Below are 25,090 nucleotides of genomic sequence, written 5' to 3'. Positions count from 1 at the left end.
CAATTAAAAATAGAAAGAAAAAAGGACCAATACCTACTGGTTCCACAAGATTGCATATGGTCAGAAGGCTATGAACATGAATGTTGTCAGTGAATGGTGTGCTGTCCAGGTGTGGATCCCTGGGAAATATCACGATGTGCTTTAAAAACTTCTAGGTTCAGCCCTAGAAGGATTAAGAAGATGGAGACATTGGACACTGGCAGAACATGAAAGCTGATGTCCTTGGCTAGTACTCTGAGACCTGAGATTGAAAGCACACCAGATCCCTGTGCTCATCCCTGACAAGGGATATCAGCATGTCAGGAGTGATAGATGTTGATATCTGATTGGCTCAGTTCTGTGTCCCCAGTGGTTTCCACTTGGAAGTAGACCCAAAGCCTAGGGAATCATTGAGCTTGAGAATGCCTTGTGGCGGTCCATTGCATAAGGTTGAAAACAGAGAGGTCATCATGTAGGGTAAAGAAGGAGAAAGGGATGAATTGTGAGTTGGGAAACTTAGGATATCTGAGGTTACCAAAAAGCTTAAGGGGAAGCACCAGATTTCAAGGTTATAAACTGGAGCAGGGCAAGATCAGAACAGCAAATTACCAGAAGAAAGAAGGATGGTTAGAGGCCTGAAATACCAACCTTTATTAGTGTGTTTTCCTCTTTTGAGTGACCTCCTTATCCCTCCATTGTGACAGGTAAAAAAGAGGGATTGTAAAGGGTCTTACTTTAATATCATATAAGAATTTATTGAAGGAACTGGGGGTATTTGACCTGGAGAACAGAACATTGTGCCATGGGTGTGTGTGTGTGTGTGTGTGTGTGTGTGTGTGTGTGTGTGTGTAGCTTTAAGTATTTGAAGGGGATATTTAGAGTTGGAACTGACTTTATAGGGCTAATCTATCTCCTCTTCTATTTTTCAGATGAAAAACTAAAAAACAGAGAGATTAAGTTATTTGCCTCATGTCACATAATTAGTAAGTGTCTGAGGTGGAATTCAAATGCAGAACCTCCTGATTTCAAATCTAGTGCTCTCTTACTTTTAAAAATGTTGTATTTTATTTTTTTCTCCCTGATGGTTGATCAATATATTGATCAGCATTCTTAAACTGCTCAGAATTGGTTGGATTTTTTTTTTTTAATGTGATAGTATATATTTTTCTCCTAGTTCTGCTCATTTCACTCTGCATCAGTTCATAAAGTCTTCCTAGATTTCTTTGAAACTCACATCTTTCTTCATTTCTTTGGACAGTAGTATTCCATTACATTTACATAACAATTTGTTCAGCCATTTTCCAATTCAGTCATTCAGTCAATAAGCATTTCTTAAGCACTTAGTATGTACCAGGAACTGTTCTAAGTGCTGAGAAGACAAAGAAAGGTAAAAGGCTCAGTTCTGAGGTAGCAAGACTCTCACAATCTAAAGAAGACAAAGTGCTGAGAAGACAAAGAAAGATAAAAGGCTCAGTTCAGAGGTAGCAAGACTCTCACAATCTAAAGAAGACAATATACAAACAGCTATGTACAAACAAACAAGCTATTTACAAGACAAAGTTAAAACAATCATCTGAAGGAATTTCATTTCCCAACAACTTTTCTGCTTGTTTTTGACTCCAGGAACATCAAAAGCACCCTCATCCCCGCCCCAGGAAAAGCTCATCACTTGAAATCTAATATCTCGGAGAATGATTCAGTTCTGATACTCAGCATCCTTAGCTGCCTCTTCCCCTTTGATTGGAGAGCTGGAAGAGGGGTGAGTGATGAACTCCTCCCAAGCCCTTTATAAAAGATTCAGACTTTTTCAGCTAACTTCATTTCCTATCTCTGCTTGCTTTTGGCTCCAAGAACATCCACTCAATTTCCTTTTCATTTTCCTTTTGTGTATAGCCATATTGATTATAAGCTCCTTTACCACCTTCCTTTTTCTTATTTATGCCCCCAGTACTTAAGCACAGTATCTGGCACAATGTAGATACTTAGAAATGCCAATTGATTTACCATGAAGGGAAGATACTAGAATTAAGAAGGATCGGGAATATTGAAGGTAGAATTTCCATCTGGGATTTAAAGGAAGCTGGAAAAATCAGTAGGCAGAGGTAAGGAAATAGAGGATTACGTAAATAGGGGACAGCCAAATGAAATGTCTCAAGTTGGAAGATGGAGGGTCTTCCTAGTTTCCATTTTTTGCTACCATAAATTGTTACAAATATTTTCGTACACATAGGTTCTTTCCTTTCTTCTTTGATCTCTTTGGAGTACAGAACTTTTACTGGCATGGATGAGTCAAAGGGACACTATCTATGGCCATACAAAACAAAAAACAAACAAACAAACAAAAAAAAACACTCCAAATTGCTAATAATTAAAGAAATACAATAAAAGCAACTCTGAGATTCTATCTTATACTTAACAGATCGGCAAAGCTGAAAAAGAGAAGAAAAAAAATGTAGCTGGGACTTTGGGAAAACAAGCACATTGATGCACTCTTGGGGGAGCTGTAAACTGGTCCAGCCATTCCGGAAAGCAAGTTAAAACCACGTTCAAAATGTTACTTAACTGTACATATTCTCCAACCCTCTTCTTGCAGAGTTCTAACTTTTATTATGTATTCTAATAGCTTGTCCATTATGTAAAACTCACCTAACTCCAGTTTTCAAGGGTTCTTGTAGAACTGTCTTTTGAAAGATCCCTGGCAGCCCATCAGTCACCATGACGGTGGTTATTTTGGCCAGAGTGTCGCTCTGAGTGCAACACTCTCATGTGATACCAGTTAATGCTGCATATTTCTCTAAGCCTACTCTGTCAATCAGATCTAGAGGAATCATGCTTCTGGAGCAAGGTGATTTCCTCAAGAACCTCTCTGGGAAGTTCTTTTCAGAAAGGGGTCCAGATGGTTCATGCTTATGGCCAAGAAGTTATCATTCCCTGTGGTGACTTGTGCCAAACATGCATCTTCCTCTGCTTGTCACAGCTTTTCAGGGAATGCTTGTTTATTTACAGCTCATACTGAGCAGAATGCAACTGTGATCTGTCTAGCAAACAACCTCATCATGTGCTTTTCGTGTGGAGAAATCTTTCCTTGACTTAAAAACAAAGCCACATTGGAATATTCAGCAGCAAGTAATACCATATGGCAGATTAGTATTTCACTCAAGAAAATGAGATCTAACATTCTAGCTAGGTGGAGATGTGCCAAGGTTTAGTCTTATGCCTACAGATTCAGGAAATTCAAAGGAAAGTCTGAGTGGTTCTGCATCAAAGGCCTACACTTACGTCCCTGCCTATAATTATTTCCCAGCTCTCCATAATATAAAGTAATGAACAGACTTACCTACAGCTTACCGGCAGGGTGTGTTACTTTTTAAATGTGGGGTTATTTTATAAACAATCTCCTGCAACCATTAATTCATTTTCATCAAATTCCAAGAGTAAGATGGCAAAAAGAAAGATTCAAAGGTAATAGTTTCGTATAATCCACCATGCAGTCTAGTATATTTTTCTACTTAAAGAACCATATTTCATAGGTTTAGGACAGAATAACAGATTCAGACTTAGGAAGACCTGAGCAGTGTGATATTGGATTAAGCACATGTCCTATCCAAGGTTTCCTCACTATAGAATGGTCTTAAGAATAACATCTATCTTGTGGGTATATTATGAGGCTAAAATGAGATTACTCCTATCATCATTTCCATTACTAGAGAAAATCAAATAACTCTTTGACTTATTGGAAGATAGGTACATAAATTGCCAGAGGACATTTGTCACTTGGTTGCCAATTTTTTGATACCATGCCTTTCTGCTGAAAAGGATAGTTTGTCACCTGTCTGTACTGCTGCTCTCCACTGGTACAGCCTTTGAGAGCCCAAGGCTACCTTCTTGAAGCAAGGTGCAAATGAAGGATCTTTTCAGATTTGTTATTAATTTTAACACTCTCATTGTTAGAATCACTTAAACTGTATAAAATTATAGTGAACCTTAATACTGGCATAAATGTGACCTATTTCAAAGAATCTGACATATGAGATTTTAAATGTGAAATAACTTTAATAAATATTAAAGTACCTATTTATATATGTATTCTAGTACTAGATCCTGAGAGAGAACAAAAGACAACTTTCTATCAGATTCCCAGGTTTATAGATTTATACATGGAAGGAGCTTTAAAGGTCACTCAATCAATCCTTTCATTTAAGATAGGTATGTTCACATGGGTTGTCCAGATAGAAAGATGTCGCTTGTAAGTAGTACAGACAGATAACCATCCCACTCCTCTCCAAGGGAGATTGTAAATCCTTGAGAGGAGCAAGAGAAGAGTCACGGCTACCCTCTTGTTCTTAATCTTGCCTATCTCTAGGCAGGGTATTGGGCTGGAATTATATGTATCTGGCCCCTCAAATATATATGGTCCAATCTAAGGGTACAAATATAGTGGGGTAGATAAATGAGCAGCTAATAGAGTGCCAGCTCTGGAGTCAGGAAGACTTGAGTTAAATCTGACACCAGACACTTACTAGCTGTATGACTGGGGCATGTTGCTTAACTCTGTTTGCCTCAGTTTCTTTTTCTGTAAAATGAGCTGGAGAAGGAAATGGCAAACCAGGGCAGTATCTTTGCCAAGAAAACCTCAAATGGTTTCATAAAAGACACAATGAAATATCTGAACACCAAGAAAATATGAGTTGGGAAGGAAAGCTGTTTCCCTGAGTACTCTTAAAGGAATAGGTGAGTTCTTATATGCAATAACTTAGGCTCTTCCTATCAAATACCAAACTTCATCACAAATAGCAAACAGTACATAAATTTATCTAAATAAACATAGCAAGGAAAAATTAGGGAAGTTCTGAAGATTAGAAAGTAGCAGAAAATAGACAAGAATGAAAAAGTCTTTAGATGAGATTTTAGCTCAGACTATGAGATAAGGCTTGTTCTCAATCCAGAGAATCATTTAAAAGTTTCTAGGGGTGATAAGCTGGAAATCACCTTTCAAAGGGCCTGGGGGATTTCTTACCTTTCTGGTTTATTGCTACCACTAAACCAATTAGGAAACACCATCATATACAGAGAAAGGTATTTCCCTGAACTGGAATATATTGTCATGAACTCCTCTTTCAAGGTTCACCAGACTCAAAGAAGAAATTGCGTATTTGCAAGCTAAAACAAACAAATATTAACCCCAGCAGAAATAACAGTATCTGCCAACGAAGAACCCATCCTGAAAGAAGACATTATCTAGCTTTGGTGGCTTATACACAAAGCATCAGATAGCACAATCAACTTTTGTACCTCCTCAGACTGCATCCCATTCGTTCATACTCCTCAGCTCTTGAAAAAGTCCTGCTTATTTGAAACTATGCCCAAAAAGTTATCAAGCTGTGCATACCCAGCATTGCTGCTATTGGGCTTATATCCCAAAGAAATACTAAGGAGGGGAAAGGGACCTGTATGTGCCAAAATGTTTGTGGCAGCTCTTTTTGTTGTGGCTAGAAACTGGAAGTTGAATGGATGCCCATCAATTGGAGAATGGTTGGGTAAATTATGGTGTAGGAATATTATTATTATTATTAATATATTATTGTTCTATAAGAAATGACCAGCAGGAGGAATACAGAGAGGCTTGGAGAGACTTAAATCAACTGTTGCTGAGTGAAATGAGCAGAACCAGAAGATCGCTGTACACTTCAATGTTGTATGAAGATATATTCTGATGGAAGTGGAAATCTTCAACATAAAGAAGATCCAACTCACTTCCAGATGATCAGTGTGTTGGATAGAAATAACTACACCCAGAGAAGGAACACTGGGAAGTGAATGTAAATTGTTAGCACTACTGTCTATCTACCCAGGTTACTTATACCTTCGGAAGCTAATACTTAATGTGCAATAAGAAAATGGTATTTACACACATATATTGTATCTAGGTTATATTGTAACACATGTAAAATGTATGGGATTACCTGTCATCGGGGGGAGGGAGTGGAGAGAAGGGGGGATAATTTGGAAAAATGAATACAGGGGATAATATCATAAAAAAAATTCCTCATGCATATATACTGTGGGAAAAAAATTTCTAAAAAAAAAAAAAATCCTGCATTTGGTCTTCTCAGTATGAAATCTCCCTTTCATAAAAGACCTTCTGTTGACTTAATTCCTCTTTGAGGAAATGAGAAAACTCTTTGTGCAGAGTGGTCTAGGCACAGAGTTTGTGTTCTGATTTCCAGGGTTTGAGAATGAAAGCTGGCCACAAAGAGAAAGCAGGACAGGTGGCTGATTTTTTTTTCCCCAATAAACTATGTAAAGCATTTCTAGCTTTGGGGATGATAGAGTCAAGAAGGAACACCTTGTATTAGTGGGAGTGGATAGGAACACACAGTCTTGAAGATTTTTTTGTGAATTTATAAGATGGAAGAATGGGGGAAGAGGTCTAGGATGAAGGGGAGTTTTTCATGATATCATGTGGGAATTTCAGAGGGCAAAGGACAATAGGAACTAAGTAGGGTGAAGGCTGAGCTGGAAAAAGATGAAAAAGCAATGGAAGGGGGAGTTTCGTCTCTGCAGATGGCAATTCTGAATCACAGGGATTATGGGGGATGGATATCTGACTTTTCTAGTCATAAGAAGAAGGAAATAGCAGCTGTGTAGAGCTTTCTCGGCTCCTTTGAGGACAAAGGGAACATCTGTGCATGAATAGCAGTATCAGCCATATCTCTTTGCATATACTGGGGAACAGGGTGTGGGAGGCAGCAGAGAAATCTTGCTGGATGCCTGGATTAGGGAATGTTTGAGGTCTGAGCCTGAAGGAGCCTAACTAAGCTGATGCATGATCCAGGTTTCTCTGCTTCAGTCAGAGGAAACCTACTTTCCATAAGGTATCCAGCTCCCATTTGGACTTGGCAACTGAAGCCCTGGTCCAGGACAAGATGTTGGTACTGGATTGATATGGAAAACTGAGGCATTATTGGGTTTTTGGACAGTTAAAGGCAGGGTAGATACCCACAAGAGTGGAATCCCATCCTCCTAGCTTCAGTGATGGTGAAGGAAGAAAGGAGCTTGGTATCAGCAATGGCCCCTAGTGACTGGGGCATCCATGGACAACTAGTGCATTATTTCCTCAGACAATTTGGTGACAGAAGCCAGAGAAGGTCCTATCCAAGTATCTATTGCTTGAAGAGCATCTTAGCTAAGAGTAGAGAAATTAATCCACAGAAGGGTAGCTAGGAAATGCCATACTTTTAGGCATTCATGAAATGTGAGGGGAATCATATTAATGGAGCTATTAGGCAAAATAGGTAAACAACAAAATACTTATTTGGGAACAAGGCTACTGGAGCCAAAGCCCCATTTCTGTTGAATCACTAAGCAGATTTAACCAACATAGTCTTTTATGCCTTGTCTCTCCATAGAAAATTCAGGTGTCTTCAGGAAGTATGTATGAATTATTTAATATTTTTTTCCTTGTTGTGCTCAAACATATGCATTCTTTATTTTCCTCAGTCTCACCACTGTCTGACGGCAGATTTTGTGTGGCATTCTTAGGGACTTCGCCATTTTCATGAATTTATCAGAAAGAGTTGTGGATGAAGGAAATATATTACCTATCTCATAAGAAAAGCATTGTTGTATAAACCACACAGCACTATATAAATGTTGTTATTAGGTTGTTATTATCATTATTACTGTCTCATCTGAGCTCAGCAGCTTCAAAAACTATGTCTGAAGCCAAAGATCAGCAAAGCATAAGGTTAAAGGCACCTGGGCCTTGGTTCCCATTTTGTTCTTTTCATGTCATTGACTTTTGACTTTATGCCTGCATCCAGACTTAGCTTAGGGCTATCTCCACCCTTGTTTGCTGACTTATGAAAAGATCTTGTGTTTATTCTGGACATATTTAAATACTTTTTATTTATTAACTTCCTTGTATTTATTTCACATATACTGAATGTGTGTACCTGATTCATCTGAGACAGAATATAACTTCCTTGAAAGAAAGGTATTCACTTTTATTTCTAGTGTTTAGCACAGTACTTGTGCTTTTTTATTGATTAAATGATTGGTGATCTGATAGTGTGGGGGACAAATCACTCTCTCTCTCTTCTCTCTCTCTCTCTCTCTCTCTCTCTCTCTCTCTCTCTCTCTCTCTCTCTCCTTTCCTCCCTCTTTATTTGTTAATTCATTCATTACCAAGTTTTTTTAAACATATTTGTTTTATTTTTGCTCTGTATTATTTAATAGAGATCTTTCCATATTTCTGCATAGTCTTGGTATTTGTTCTTCTTTAAAGAAATCCAGCACACCATTACATTAATTCAATATTATCTAAGGAAGGTTAATTTTTAAAATAAGGACTTTAGGTAACACATGAAAAAGTAGGTGCTGGGTCTGGTTCTTTGGCATTAAATAAAAAATTAAAATTAAATACAAAAAATTGTTATTAAATTAAATGGTATTAAATAGCAAAAGCCCTTATTTAAAGTGTTGAAATAGAAGAATAGAAAAATTAACTGCAATCATTCTCCCATTATTGATATGAATCAGTTTTCAGTTTTTAGTCATTATATAAGGACACATACAGATGAAGGGGGAAGTATATGAAATCTGTCTTTGGCATCCTTCTCCCACAATTTCAGGGGCAGAGCAATTATGGAGGTATGACCTGAATATATGACTTGAACACGTCTCTACTCTCTCAGCCCCCCACTTGCAAAATTTGCCTCTGGTTAGCTTAAAATTCCCTCAGGGCTGAGCTCAGCTGGAATGCACTCATAAACTAATGTATACTATGGTGCTAATGTCTGACAGTGACTCAATATTTTCTCTCTCAAGAGTATTTCTATTTCAACAAAGGATATAATACATCACCCAAAGGAATGGCTCTCTAATGGCGGAATTTCAAGAATACTTTTGGGACCTCTTGGATACTCTTCAAATCATATCATATTAGTCCCTACCTACTCCATTTATTCAGAAAGCTGACCCTGGTGTAATGTTAACACAATAATAAATTGTAATTGTAGTTTTAAATGCTAAGAGGTACTGAGAACATGAGATCTTTCTTAAGTCCCAATAGCCCTTACTTCAAAATAAAACTTTCTAGAATTTCTTAATTGACTGCTACTTTTTTTCAGGTAGCTCAGGTAAGTTTATTGATCCTTACTTTCTTTTTCAGTAGGAACATCCTGCTCTGGTCTGGCACATAAAACATGTTCAGGTTCTTCTGGAGACAGTCCTATCCTGAAGAAACTGAGACCCTTGTGAGATAAAAATAAAAACATATCTCTTTTACCATTAAATTGGAGTTCTGTAGACAATATTATGATGGCATCAAAAAAGGACAAATAATTACCTCTACTTGGAAGTAAAGTGTTCGGAAAAAACAATCTTTTGGGATTCTTTTTAAAATATTTTTTGAAATATTCTTCACTGGATACTATTGCAAAGACTTTTAAAAGAGATACAATGCGGATGCCTAATATGGCATCAATTAGGATTAAATTAAGGAATTTAAATTAAAATTCAATTAAGGAATGGGAAGATTTATCCCAAACTGTTCAGCCAGTTACCAAAAGTATATAGATGTAGATTAGAAGACACATATAATAGTTTTATCATGCAGGATAAAATACTATTTCAACCAGATTCCTTCATATTGTTCATGATTTGCTCCAACTTAAAGAGAAAAACTTTTTTTCCCAATAGTTTTTTTCCAAAAGTTTTCAATAGTATTTTATTTTTCAAATACATGTAAAGATAGTTTTCAATATTCATTTTTGTAAGACTTTGGGTTCCAATTTTTTCTCCTTTTTTCTTTTACTCCTCCCTCCCCCGAGACAGCAAGCAGTCTGATATAGGTTAAATATTGTAATTCTTTTAAACTGATTTGCTTATTTCTCATGTTGTTCAAGTAAAATCAGACCAAAAGGGAAAAACATGAAAAAGAAAACAAATAAAAAATGAAAATACTATGTTTCAGTCCATATTCAGTCTCCATAGTTCTCTCTGGATGCAGATGGCTTTTTCCACCATAAGTCTGTTGGAATTGTCTAGAATCACCACATTGTTGAGAAAAGCTAAGTCCATTACAGTTGATCATCACATAATCTTCTTGTTACTGTGTATGATGTTTTCTTGGTTTGCTCAGTATCAATTCATGTAAGTCTTTCCAGGTTTTTCTTGGATCAGCCTGCTCATCATTTCTTACAGAACAATAATATTCCATAACATTGATATACCAGAACTTATTCAACCATTTCCCATCTGATGGGCATCCATTCAGTTTCCAGTTCCTTGGCACTAAAAAAAGGGCTGCTACAAACATTTTTTGCACATGTGAGTCCTTTTCCCTCTTTTATGAAGGAAAATAACTTTCTAACAAACTTTTTAGGTCCCCAAGTCTTAGAATTAATTACACTTTAATTTCCTCACTATTTAGGGTCAATTATTAATAATCTATAGATAGCTTAAACAGCCTGAGAATTTAAAGCCATTTTTCATGCCATTCTTTTACTACCAAGTACATTTCCCTCAATAACCCACAAAAGTAGATTAAGCAATATAAATTAATTTTAACAGTTTAAACAAAACAACATTAAACAGCAAATTTGAGGCAAAAATATTTTAATCAAATATTTTTACTACTGCCACCTTTTTATAACATAGGTAGCAAACAATTCACTGTACTTGCAATTTAATATACTTTTTTTTTGGGGGGGGCAGGTGATGCTTCCTTTTCAAGCTATGAGTCTGGCTTCATTAAAAATTGATCCAATCTTCCTTGCTGCCTTCCGCAGAAGGTGGTGCAATGGGTAGAACATTAGATAGGAAGCAGGAAGACGATTTCAAATCCAGTTTCACATATTTAGTAGCTGTGTGAACTTTTGCCTGACTCAGTTTCCTTAATTGTAAAATGGGAATCATTATAGCACCTGTCCCTGGATTGTTGTGATGATCAAATGGAATATTATTTGTAAAAGTACTTAGCACAGTACCTAGCACAGAATAGGTGCCTAATAAATACTTGTTTTTTCTTTCCTTTTTCTGTTTCTTATTCAATCTCTTTTTTTCCCTTCAAGTTGCCACTAGGAATCTTAACAAGCCAATGAGTTGTGATAAGCCAACTCTGAATTTTAGGGTGTCTTATTTGTCACACATTGACATAGTTTAATAAGCCAAATCAAAGATTTTTGAGAAGAGGGACCATTTTACCTTTTATTTCCAACAAAGTAGCACAGTTTTTGTTTGAAATATTTAATTTTTCAAAATATAACTCAATCATGTTTTTTATATAAGGCCTTTTCTTTTACATTGCTGGACCATTGTAAAATTATCTTCTTATAGTTATTCAATATATACTTGTTATTAATATCCACATATATTATATTCCTTTAATAGAGTATAAACTCCTTGAGGGGTCAGTGTGTTTTTTTCTTTGTAATCCCAGTATTTGTGAATTCTTCCCACACACACACACCTTTTTTGGTAATGCCAAGCATAGTACTTTAGTAGGGTTTTTATTGTTGTTGTTTAATAGAATAATTCTTTTAAAAATTTTTCTTCCATTCTAAGAATCAGATGGTTTCTTGTAAAAGGGATTTTTAAAAAATCCATTTGTTTCCTACAGCAGTATGTTTGTGCGTATGCATTTGTATTTTTTTTTTGTCTGGATCTGTGATTTCATTGAATATATCTTCAGTTGTTCAACAATTTCTAGTCAGAGAATTGTATTAGAGCACTGAGAAATAATTTGCCCAGAGACACATGGTCAGTTTCTGTCAGAGACAGGATGGGAATTAGGTGGTACTTTAGGTCCACCTTTTATATACATGCTCCATTATGCCTCTCAGGTATTTTATATAGGGCCCTCATTTTTGCCCTGAAGAATAAAAAATTTATATGATCATTAATCATCAAATTGGGTGATTGCCAGAGCTGTAATTTCTGAGGATAACAAAGTAATTATAATGGAAAAAGGGCAACTTTCCCCCAGATAACCTGGGTGGTTACTCTAAACCTCAGTGCAGATACTGCTACATCTATTTGTTCACATACTTTTCTCCAGTTTGGCTAGATCTCACAGGCCTGATACCATGTGCTCCTCAAAGGAGGTATTCTCCTATGTTGAATGAAACACAAAAATATTTCAGAGGAGAAACTCAAATACAGTCCCTTATCTTTTGTAAATTTGGTTGACCCGATTCCAAAGCTGTGAACAAAGCAAGGTTTGAAATGAAAAAGGCAATCTTTCTGGTGCTTCTCTACCTTCTGGTTCACTGTTTCCTCTTTGAGTTTTCCTATTTGATTTCACAGAGGTGAGTGGTCCTTAAAAGTGACTAGGCCTTCTTGAGTCAGAGCAATGATGTAACCGCCCATTTCCCCCGTTTCCTATTCAAGTTTTCTTTAAGTTAGATTCCAGAGGGCTGTGATTTAAATCTGCCAGGTGAGGCTCTCTCTATGTATACCCCCTGGGAATAGGACAATTTGCAGAAAATGTATCTCATTTATTTCTGAAAATCTTCAAGGATTATCCAAAGAACTTTTTGAGAAGCAAAAAGCCAGAAAAACAAACTATTTTTGAAGCTCTCTGTCATGAAGGGGGTAACTTGAGAACAAACTATTAAATTTTCTTTCTTTTTTTTTTTTTAAAGTCCACTGAGCTTCATGGAAGTAGGCTGACTCATAGGCCTGAGCAGCCATCAATCAGACGCCTTCAGCTTATTCTCAAGTTTCTGCAGGCCCTAGGGGTAGGAAGCCTTGGAACCTCCCTCTATTTGTTAAGAGGGAGGAATGGCACACATCCACCTTACAATGATGGCATGAGGAGTTAAGGGTGAATTATGGTAGAAGGTTCTGAAAATACATAGTGTTCTATAACTGCACCAGGATAATAATACCTTTGTGTTGCCATGGTGTCTCATTGCCCTTATATGTTAAATTGGAATAATAACATTGACCCTCCTTGTCTACATAGTGTCAAGACTTAGCAATAATGATTAAAGCTCTATGGAAATATGAAGTGCTAAATAAACATTATAATAATAACCTAGAAATATGACAGTCACTGAAGTATTTAATTTAAGTAATGCTTTGTCATATTCTATTCACACTGTTTTTGATCCCACTGAATGATTTTAGTCATAGCCTGACACATACTAATAAAGGAAATGGGCCTGTAATTTGAGCAATGCAATCAGTCTAATTTTCCATTGTGTCTTAGGGCTATTTCTGTATTATACGCTGGCAAAAGAAGCTCTCTTCCTCCTCCCTCTATGCTCCCTAGAAAGGTCAAGCTCCTTTCAAGGCTGTCCTCTTGAACTTGAGCTTTTGAGGAATTTTGACACTTCAAACCCTATGAAATTGTCAAGTTAAATTCAACATTTGTCAATTGATGATCAAAATATGAAATATAATTTAACAACACAAATTGTCAATTGTGTCAGGTACTGGACTACAGAGATGCTAGGATACAATGATATAAAACGACTCCGTCCCTGACCTCAAAAAACTTGTGGTCAAATGGAAAGTATCATATAAACTAATATAGTTAGTGAAGTATAGGGAAAAGAATGTTCGATTTGGAATTGGAATCAGGAACTTTCGAGTCCAAATTTTGCCTCAGCTATAAATAAGTCACATAACCTCTGTTTGATAAAGAACAATAATCTCTGTACCAACTATTTCATAGGGTTGTTGTGAGGAACTGAGTTACAAATCTTAAGGGTACTCTATATGATATTATAAATAGATATTTGTGGCACAGTGAATAGAAAGCTGATTGTGTTCAAAGCAATTCCAACAGACTTAGGATGGAAAATGCCATTTGCATCCAGAGGAAAAACTGTGGAGATTGAATGTGGATCCAAGTAGTGTTTTCACCTTTCTTTTGTTAGTTTGGTTGCTTTTTCTTTCTCATGTTTTTTCCCTTTTGGTCTGATTTTTCTTGTACAACATGACAAATATGGAAATATGTTTTAAAGAAGAAAAGAAAATTGATCACTGAGAAGGAGAGACCTGGGTTACAGCTGGTTTGTGATCCTGGGCATCTTCTACAAAAATAAACAAAAACCTCCTCCCCCTCTCCCACCATTATTTTCTCTATAGCTGATATTTAATTTTTTGGGGAAAGTATAAATCTTTCTCCTCAATATAATTGAAGTTCATTGAGGGAAAAAGGACTGTTAAATTTTTGTCTCTTATTATCTCAAGCACCTAGAACAGTGTCTGGTATACAATAGGTGCATAAAAATGGCCTTATTCATTTGATTTAACTTAACTTTGAAATGCCTCATGAAATTCTTGTAAAATACAACAAGAGAAGGAAGTTTCCAGACTGAGAGATCCCTGTTGTTATTCTGTCATTCGTTAGTCACATCCAACTCTTCATGACTCCATTTGGGGTTTTCTTGGCAAAGATACTGCAATGGTTTGCCATTTCCTTCTTCGAGTCATTTTACAGATGGGGCAAACAGGGTGAAGTAACTTGCCCAGGGTCACACAGCTAGGAACATTATCCTTTTCAACACTTAATCTAGACCAACTATAATAAGATAAAGGTAAAGGGCACATCCAAACAAGTATTCTAGGAAAATCTGGAGAGAACACTGGGGAAAAGAGGAATGAGAGGAGGCTTCAAGAAAACAGGGACTTCTTGGTATTTTTTAAAAGAAATTAATCTTGCCTATACTAAATTTTGGATACAAATACACCTTATTTGAAAAGCCACTAAACTGTACAACTATTAAAAATCATAAATATGCTCTCACAGAAAAGGTAGAAAAGATTGTGGATCCCTTTCTTTCAGAAGAGCCCCCTGAAGCATCAATCATTATTCTGTTGTGTAGCCACACTGGTTACTTGGCGATGTGACATACATTTTTGGGTGTGATTCTTTCTTTTCTTTCTTTCTTTTTTTTCTTTCTTTCTTTTTTTTTTTTTAAAGTTTAATTCTCATTGAAAGTGAATTCTTTCTCATCAACTCAATAGTTAATCTTCTTATGTGCTTCAACAAAAATGTTCTGGAACAAAAAAGCTTTTTTACTTGAAGAATGCAGATTGCAGATCATAGGAACAAATGCAACCTTATTTTTCTTGATTAAAAACACCCTCATTTTACTTCCGGGAATTTCAAAATGATCATCTGGTAGTCCGCCCTGTTTTTCCAGCAGATGGCAATAACCCATAATGGGTGAGCAGGATGAATGGAATGTACATAACACTGTGTAGGGTGTGAACCTTAATAGGGCTGAGAGCTTGCAATGCAGCATTATGGAGAAAAAAAAAAAAAAAAAAAGATGAGTCCCAAGAGAAGAGAATAAATAATAGATGGCAAAATCTGGCAGGCTAGGAACTAACTCCAACTCCAGAAAACAGGGATCATAATTCATTTTTAACGGATTAGAGCAAATTTGAAGTAAAGAATAAAAAAAAATTGTATAATCAATTTGTTGAAGTGGGTAGAAACAGGCTGCTTTCTGTTTTCATAATCATAAACTGTGGAACAGCTGATGTTCAAGATGAAAAGCTGTTGATATTCTTGTGGAATGAGTCAACTTCATCAGCAAAAAGCCATCTTATGTTGATAAGAAGAGCCAGAAGGTTAAAAGAGATCTCCTTAGCAACACAGAGAAAAAAGAACTGATAAAACCTGCAGGATTTTTTTTTCCCATTTCATTCTGGGATGAATTGGCAAGAATTCTATAGGGAAGCTTTTCAATTTTCCTTCCCAAATTTTCCACTTTCATTTGTATGTGGCAACTCTAATTAAAAGTGTCTGTTTGCTTTTGGTTTTAGTGGTATCAAATGATTTTAGCTCAATACTATACTATCTTGCACAAATAACTCATTATAAATTGTAGCCTTTGGCCCATATGACTGCAGAAAAGCAATTCCTGGATCCAAACTCAATCTTGTAGGCTTTTTAATGATTAATGCTTATTAAAATAATACTTATTAGAATACATATTAAAATATGGCTCACACATGTCCTTATTCTGAAGTCCTTCTTAGAATATCAGAATCTAGCTCATTTCTTGCTCTTCTGTAGGGGTATTAATTCCCTGTCAGCAAATAAATTCTAATAATTTGAACACAAAGCATAATAAAAAGAGATACAAATATTTGTATCTAAGTCTAGTTGGCAAAGGAATAATGCTGGTTCCCTTTTTGTCCCATGTTAAATACCTCCCCCATCTACCTACCTACATTCACTCCTCCCACCCCCCACTATCCCCAAAAAGGAACATCCCAGGAACATCAGTGGAATTAGAAATCTCATCTCATGGCCTGCTCCTCTGAACTGTTAGTTCATTCCTTGCTTACTCTCCTTCCCCGTTCACCACTGTGCATCCTTCTCAGCACTTGGCTCCTCCAGCACCTGCATGTTGCATAGTACTGACAGACAAAGGACTTCCAAATTCTGTTTGGCTTAGGGGATCCTCACTCCTAGGAAAGCCTACTTGGCTGATTCCACATTTCTGGTTGAGGTGATGACTCCAGAAACTTCTACCTTCTCTGAGTCAAGTCATTAAGTACCTACTATGTGCCAGGCACTGTGTTGAGAGCAGAGTGTGGCTAGCCTTCCATCCAGGTACCCCTTGATGCTTTGGGACCATGATTTTGTGGGAAAATGAACCCTCCCTCTTGGTGCATGTGAGAATCATATATTCCAAGGTAAAGTTTTAGCATAAGTACATTGACCCATGATTATTTTGAAAGACTAATGGTGAAAAATCCTATCCATATCCAGAGAAGAAACTGATTGAATCACATTCTCTCTCTTTTTTTAAACTTTATTTTACTTGACTTTTTTTTTTAATTATTTGGGAGATCTATGTTTTCTTTCATGACTTTTATAGAAATGTATAACTTTGCATGTGGTTTCTTAATTGGGGCTGGGAGTGAGGATAAGGGAGAGAATCTGGAACTCAGAAGTTTAAAAAATTAAAATAAATTATTTTAAATGTAACTGGGGAAAATATTAAATAAATAAGAATTAAGGAATAAAAAATTAGCATAACATTTTAAAAAGTCTATATATCTTTTTAATAACTAAAGTTCTCTTTCTTCCTAATTGCTTTTTACTCTTAGAGTTACTTTTGTGGAGTCAGGAAGACCTTGGGTTTAAATTGAGTCTCAGACATTCACCAGCTGTGTGACCCTGAGCAAGTCACTTAACCTCAATTTGCCTCAATTTCCTCAACTATAAAATGGTGATAAATAATGGCACTTATCTCAGAGTTGTGAGGGCCAAATGAGATATTTGTAAAATACCTGACACATAAGAGGTGCTATATACATTCTTATTCTCTTCTTTCTTCACTCTAGAAAAGCCCATGATGCCATTCTTTTTTTTTTTTTTTTTTTTTTTTTGCTGAGGCAATTAGAGTTAAGTGACTTGCCCAGGGTCACATAGCTAGGAAGTGTTAAGTGTCTGAGCCCACCATGCTGTTATTCTTAAATAAGGTAAGAACTAAAAACAGGAATAGGATCAAATACAATTTCTTCTGTAATATTTTCTAATAATCTAAAATAAGTACAAAAGCAATCCTAACCAGATTTTGAAAAATATTGTTCTCATATTGAGTTCTGAATTTTGCTCAAAAATGAAAGAAAAGCTTTATCATCATCATCATCTTCTTTTTCTCCTCCTTCTTCTTTAAAAAAGGAATTAATTATAGCATACTTTTATAATATATTTAAGGAAAAAGCCTTGCAACTTCTTAGGGATTTCTTTGTATAGATCTTTAGGATGGAAGTATCAGGGTATCAGGGGAATGCAGAAAGAGAAATTGGTCTTTCAAAAATAATTAAATACAATCCTCAAAACAAAACAAAAAAACAAATGCAGCTGTGAAGGGTCCTTGAACTTGGGATCCTTAGTGATTCCTGAACTATTTGTTTCTTAAAGGGCTCCAAAGGAAAAATCATAGGGATCTACTGAGAGAGAATCGTTATCTGCTGATCCCAGTAATGCCTTTATGCAATACTCTTGAATTCTTCTATTTTCAGCCATCCCAGGCACATGGGCTTTAAATAGAACAAACGAACTGATTAAAAAAAAAAGAAGTAAAGAGAACAGACAAAATATGTGAAATGATTTCTAATTCTTTCTAAAGTTGAACAATGCCTACCACATATGAAATCCTACATAATTTTATTATTATTTTTTATTATAGCTTTTTATTTACAAGATATATGCATGGGTAATTTTTCAGCATTGACAACTGCAAAACCTTTTGTTCCACTTTTTCCCCTCCTTTCCCCCACCCCCTTCCCCATGTAGCAGGTTGACCAATACATGTTAAATATGTTAAAGTATATGTTAAATACAATATATGTGTACATGTCCAAACAGTTGTTTTGCTGTACAAAAAGAATAGGACTTTGAAATAGTGTACAATTAACCTGTGAAGGAAATCAAAAATGCAGGCGGACAAAAATAGAGGGATTGGGAATTCTATGTAGTGGTTCATACTCATCTCCCAGAGTTCTTTCTCTGGGTGTAGCTGGTTCAGTTCATTACTGCTCTATTGGAACTGATTTGGTCCATCTCATTGTTGAAGAGAGCCACATCCATCAGAATTGATCATCATATAATATTGTTGTTGAAGTATATAATGATCTCCTGGTCCTGCTCATTTCACTCAGCATCAGTTCCTGTAAGTCTCTCCAGGCCTTTCTGAAATCATCCTGCTGGTCATTTCTTACAGAACAATAATATTCCATAATATTCAAATACCACAATTTATTCAGCCATTCTCCAATTGATGGGCATCCACTTAGTTTCCAGTTTCTGGCCACTATAAAGAGGGCTGCCACAAACATTTTGGCACATACAGGTCCCTTTCCCTTTTTTATGATCTCTTTGGGATATAAGCCCAGTAGTAACACTGCTGGATCAAAGGGTATGCACAGTTTGATAATTTTTAAGTAATTTTATTTTACCTTTTTTTTCCCTTTTGTGAAAGGGTCCTGGCTTTTTCTTAAGTACAGGATTAAATCATTTTTATGATGTACTTGTCAATGTCAGGAGCCCCTTTCCTGGTTGTCCCCAGCTGCCAATATGTTCTCCTCTCAGAAAATTTCATTTATTCTGTATTTATCTTGTATGTTCATATTGCTTTTCCTCACCAGACTGTATGCTCCCTGAGAGTAGGAACTAGCTTTCGTTTTGGTGTTTTTTGGCCTTTCTTTGCATCCTCCATTCTTAGCAATTCTTGGCCAAACTTAATCACTTAAATGCTTGTTGACATGCTATTGTTCAATAATTTTCAATTCATGTCTGACTCTCTGTGAATCCATCAGGGTTTTCTTGGCAGAGATATAAGAAAGTTTTGCTATTTTGTTCCCCAGCTCATTTTACAGATATGGAAACTCAGGCAAACAGGGTTAAGTGACTTGTTCAGGATCACACAAGTAGTGTGGGAGGCTGCATAGAGTTTTCCTGGATCTAGATGCCCTGACTAAAAAGGATTAGAAATCCTGTATTTTCTTAAGCAGAAGATAAAGCCGTGGATCATTCTGCCATTGCTCAGTTTTACTTACTTTATATTGGGGATTGAAAGAAGTCTAAGTGTGTAAAATTTCATAATTTGTCCCTCCTAAAGAATTTCCCCTAAAAGCAGACTCTTCTACTTTCCATTTCCCTTTTTCTCCCCCTTCTTTAGTATATAGTTAAAACTATCTTAGCTACAAGATGGGAACAGAAATAGATGATTCTGGGTTTTGAAGTGAAACCAGTCAGCAGAATCATTTAAAGACTTCATCACTGAGGAATATTATGAACCAAGCTCAAATAATGTGGCTCAAGAAAACCAAAGACCAGAGCTTGCTTAACACTTGGAAACAGGAACTTTGATTCAAATGCTGATTCTGACACTAACTCCCTTTATTTTTTTTAGTCAACTGGGTAGCCTCCCTAAGCTTCCCTATCTGCAAATGGAGAGATAATAATCCCTATTCCCTAAACTCAAAGGGATGTTGGAAAGATAATTTTGCATGAGCAATATATTTTAAAGATGAAAGATGGTATTATTATATTATGGTAAATGTTCTTGTTTACTAAATCAGTAATAGAAACCTATCTCTTTTTCTTTCTTGATCAAATATCTTGAGGGCATTTGAATATGTGGATTCCTGCTGAAAAGAACTAAATAATTAAAAACCCCCAACACATTAATAGATACTAAAACACCACCACAAAACTTGACCATGATTTCCTCTGTGTAGGGTAACCTCAGTAAGGTATTTCTTCTCCCAATGTTGATAGACCTCTTCTTTGCACTATTTAGTCTTAAGGAATTGTTCTGGGTGATGAGGAGTGAGGAGATGTGATTTATCCAAGGTTATACAATCGATATGGGTCAGAAACAAGAGTTGTCCTGATTTCGATGCTGTATTGTCTCTGCCAGAGGCAGTTAGGCGGAACACTGGGTAGAACACTGGGTAGAACACTGGGCCTGGAGTCAGGAAGACTCATCTTCCTGAGTCCACATCTGGCTTCAGATACTCACTAGCTGTGTGACCTTGGGCAAATCACAACCCAGTTTACCTCAGTTTCCTCATCTATAAAATGAGTTGGAGAGGGAAATGGTAACCCATTCTAATGTCTTTGCCAAAAAACCCCAAATGGAATCCTAAAGACTTGTACATGACTGAAAAAGGACTTGAATTGATTTATCTTCTTCATTTTTGCTGTATAAATCTAAAATCACTCCTTATTTAAACAGCAGAAATTTGAAATGGGAGAAAAAAGGCAAGTCCATTTCCTGAGATTAGAAAGTGAGTTCAGATCTACATCAAACAGATTTTGGAAGTAGACAGCAATTTCATACATTTAATCATTCTAATCAAAATCTCTCTTTTGTCATATTTATAATTTGCAGATAAGTCAGGAAGATCTCTTATGATGGAGACTCAGTGGCTATAGTAAACTTAAGGATGAAAGATCATTGATTTAGAGCTAGAAAGATTGGAGGTCACCTAGTCTAGCCCCTTCAGCTTACACATGAGGAAACTGAAGTCCAGAGAAGTTTGGGACTTGTCTATGTAAGCTTGAAAAGGGCTGAATTCCTCTGACACAATATCTCCTTTTTCTTGCACCATGCAAACCCTTGCTTTATTTCAGAAAAAGGAACAAAACTGCTGCCCACATTCTATTGCAAAAGCTATGAATATACATAATCAGGCCCAGTTGTAAGGGAAGCCTTATATTCATTATAGATAAATGACATAGATGGAAACTGCAAATTCACCTTATATATGGACACTCCCTTGTAGGTCAACAAGCATTGTGTTTCCTATGCTGCTTTACTATAAGAGAACTAAGGTCACTCCAAGGAAGGGAAACCAGTTTGACAGAAAGTGTGCAATCACATTTTAACAGTTTGATTAATAGGAGATGAAACAAACTCTGCTAGAAACTATTTGAGGAGCAGGGCTGTGAAACTACCTGTCATTTGATGAAGAAATGCAACACAGACAAGGTCTCTCATGATCTTCAAACAAATCATTTGAACTTCATGTTTTCTTTGCCTTTTTTTTTTTTTTTTTTCTTTTTCTGAGGCTGGGGTTAAGTGATTTGCCCAGGGTCACATAGCTAGGAAGTGTTAAGTGTCTGAGACCAGATTTGAACTCAGGTCCTCCTGAATTCAGGGCTGGTGCTCTATCCACTGTGCCACCTAGCTGCCCCCTCTACTTTTTTGTTATGAGTGTGCATGCATGGAACTCCTAGGAGATCAATAGAATATACAGTGCTAGAAAGAATATTAACTCTTCTATAGTATGCTAGATTCAATTAATACAAGAAACATGAAGACGATAATCCTAAAGGAAATGGACAGTAATAAAATTAATGTATGTATATATGTATATATATCTAAATATTTATAATGAATATAAAGTGATAGGAAATTATAAGAATTATTCATTAGAGTCAAATAGTTAAAAGCTAACATTTATAGAACAGTATATTTTTCCTATTTTTAAATAATTATAATAGCAATAGTGTTAATATTCATGATGTTATCAATAGTAATGATTAACATCATTGATTTTATAATAATTTTGATATTATTGATGTGATATTAATATTATAATATTAATTATATCCATGTTTTCTCTTTTGAAGTAAATCTTTTAGATTTAATACATGGTAGATACTCAAACATGACAGAATGATGCTATAGAACAGACCATCACACATGAATGGGTAGGAACTTCACCTTACTTTTAGGCATGATCTGATCACACAATGACACTGATATATTCCATGATATTAAGGGACAGTCCCCAAAAAGATAGTTTTACCTTGAATTTCCAATGAACCCTTAAAACAGAATTGGGAGCATATGGTAAAATGAGTCATTTTTATTATCTTTCATTTTCTTCAAATACGCTGATGAAAGTGCAAATGATTATAAATTATTATAGTAAAATAAAGATCCAGGTTTAGTTGCAAATTAAAAACCAGTTTTTGGATAATTGAGAGTTGACTTGACAGGGATATTCACTTGGAAATTTGGCTTGGATCATAGAGGCAACACCTCGTTCTTATAGAAAGTGTCACAGAACACTTAATGACTTCATTTCTATATCTCACATAATGATGCCTCTAGCAATGCTAAACTAGAGTATTGGTATTTTCCTGACTCACAGAAAGGGACGTGTGCCACCTACTTAATCATCCATCCCTTCCTGGAACTTTGGGTACTTTAGCATTAGTGAGGGTTTAACCAACTGGTTACTACTATGTCCCTATGATTTTGTCAATAGATGAATGATAGTGTTCTGGGAAAGGGGACATTTTATTTAATTTTTAAGTATCTCAATACCTTGCAGCACTGAAATTAATTGGAGTCCATGTGAAAAATATATAAAATAGAGCCTAACATTACCCATTTCTTTCCCAAACGTAAAGGATGGTACTTGACTTTGATTGTTGATTGACAGTTTCACATTACACAGTTATAAGTATTTGTCAACTGGAGTGAATAACAGATTTCTGGATAGACTCACAGATTGTTAGAGCTGAAAGAGGCCTTAGATTACTTATCAAAGTTGAATGTCAAAGAGAAAGCGTCTAAAGATTTTCTGGTATAAAAAGCAGAATCTGAGAATTGGAAATGGCATTCTTGAGCCATTAACTTAGTGACCTGCAGTCTAGTACTAGGCTGTTCTGCCTGTCTGGCTTTATGTAGATGGCATCCGGGAGGCGTTTCTGGATCTGTGTTGAAATGGAAGATTAAGAGCTGTAATTGTGTCTAAGAGAGGGTTTGTCATCTGTAGAGTGATGTTCTATCCCTCCTCTCCTCAGTTTCTACTGACCAGGCTGGAACGGAAGGAGCAACAGTGGTTTCTAGGATGGATGGGAGAGTGCTTCCCCACATCCCTAGCTTTTTATATTATAAAAAAAGCTGGAGGGCTGGATGATTAAAGACGTGGGAGGGCTCATAGAAAAGAGGGCAGATTTGTGGGCTAGTTCTACTCTCTGTGGTAAGGGAGATAAACAACCACCCCATTCATATTCTCAGATCAGGGAAGTGGCTGAAAAAGTCAGATGCTAATCTGAATTTGAGAAAGGAGAAGTCTGTGGGATATGTTGGTGAAAGGAGGATAGGGTCACTGGCTTTATACTGGAAGGAAAAAAAAATGCTGTTGGGTTGACACAGTGCCTTGCACGTAAGTAAATATATAAGTTGGTGCTCAGCAAATGTTTGTCAAATGCCTAAACTGGATTGTTGGCAGGTGCTGGGCGGATCTGGCAAAATCTGGAGAAGGAAGTCTGGTCGAGGGAGGAGAGAAAGAAGGAACAATATTGGAGAGGGACAGCAATCATTAGATTAGAGCCAGTGAATTGCTGGCCCAGAGATTGTTCCCAGACAAATGGAAATCTTGCATCTAACAGATGGACAAATTAGCATGGTGCAAAAGTGCAAAGTAGATAAGAGTTAGGAGATCTATAACTTTTTAGACTTGTAATTCTGAAGGGGTCAACAGAAAAAAATAAAGTTTAAGAATAATAAGATTGGTTATATAAGAGGAAGAGGTTACTCTGTGGTGACATACCAAAACCAGCACTTAAAACAATTATATTCTTTCTGAGGAAGTCAATCAGAACTTTTTTTTTTTTTTTTTTTTTTAATTTGAAGAACAAAGTTATATTTATATAGTGATCTTGTCCGGCGTACAAATGGATTTTTCTCCACTACCCTTCTCATGTGGGCAGTTATGCTTTTAGTTCTGGAGGAAAATGAGCTGCTTGCATATGCTGACCTCAGTCCTCCCACTTACTGCTGGCTGGGGAGACTTAGAACAGCTGCACTTTGCAAATTAATATAAAGATTCACCACTAAACATAAATCTCTAATCTAAGTATAGAGCTGCCATACAAACACACTTCCCATCCTTTGTCAAATTATCGCCCAAAGTGGTTCTAAATGAAATAGGCTTCCTTTTAATTGGGGATGAACAATCCTAAATTAAATACTTATTATTTCTTATTCCCTCCCCTTTTCTATTTGAGGCATTAAAGTATAAATTTTTTTTCTGTGTTTGGCAAGGTCTGCTAACACATCTGTTGGAGATATCCATATGCATGTTTCTCTCTCCTAGTTAAATGCCATCCCAGCTATCTACAGATAAACCACCAATATCTTGTTTGCAAAGAGAAAAAAAAACACTTTCACCTGGTTTCTTCTTTAGGCAATTAATAATTATAAAAGCTAAAATCATATTGTATCTTTTCATATTCATATTTTTATGCATTCATTGATCATTTTAATGAAATATTTAATTTTGGAAACTTTAAAATCATGTGTTGGCTATTTTCAACATCCTCAAACTGTGACTATTCAGAGTCAGTAAAGAAAACTGAGTTTTCTGAATAACTAATGGTTTGTTTATATTTATTTATAAAGCATCAAAATACATTTTATTTTAATCCTGCTGAATGGAAATGCCTTTTCCTAATTTTTTTCAACAGAGAATGCCAAACTGAAGCCTTTTCTTGATAATGCTGTGTTATAAGTATCAAGTAATAGGTTATGTACTATGATTCACTGATGTCTTTTGTTTCTCCGAAGACTATAAGGCTCTTGGTCCCTACATCAAACAG

This window comes from Sminthopsis crassicaudata, chromosome 5 (assembly GCF_048593235.1).
Source record: "Sminthopsis crassicaudata isolate SCR6 chromosome 5, ASM4859323v1, whole genome shotgun sequence".
In the NCBI taxonomy this organism is placed as follows: domain Eukaryota; kingdom Metazoa; phylum Chordata; class Mammalia; order Dasyuromorphia; family Dasyuridae; genus Sminthopsis; species Sminthopsis crassicaudata.
The sequence above is the reverse complement of the archived record's forward strand: the minus strand, read 5'-3'. Positions refer to the sequence as shown.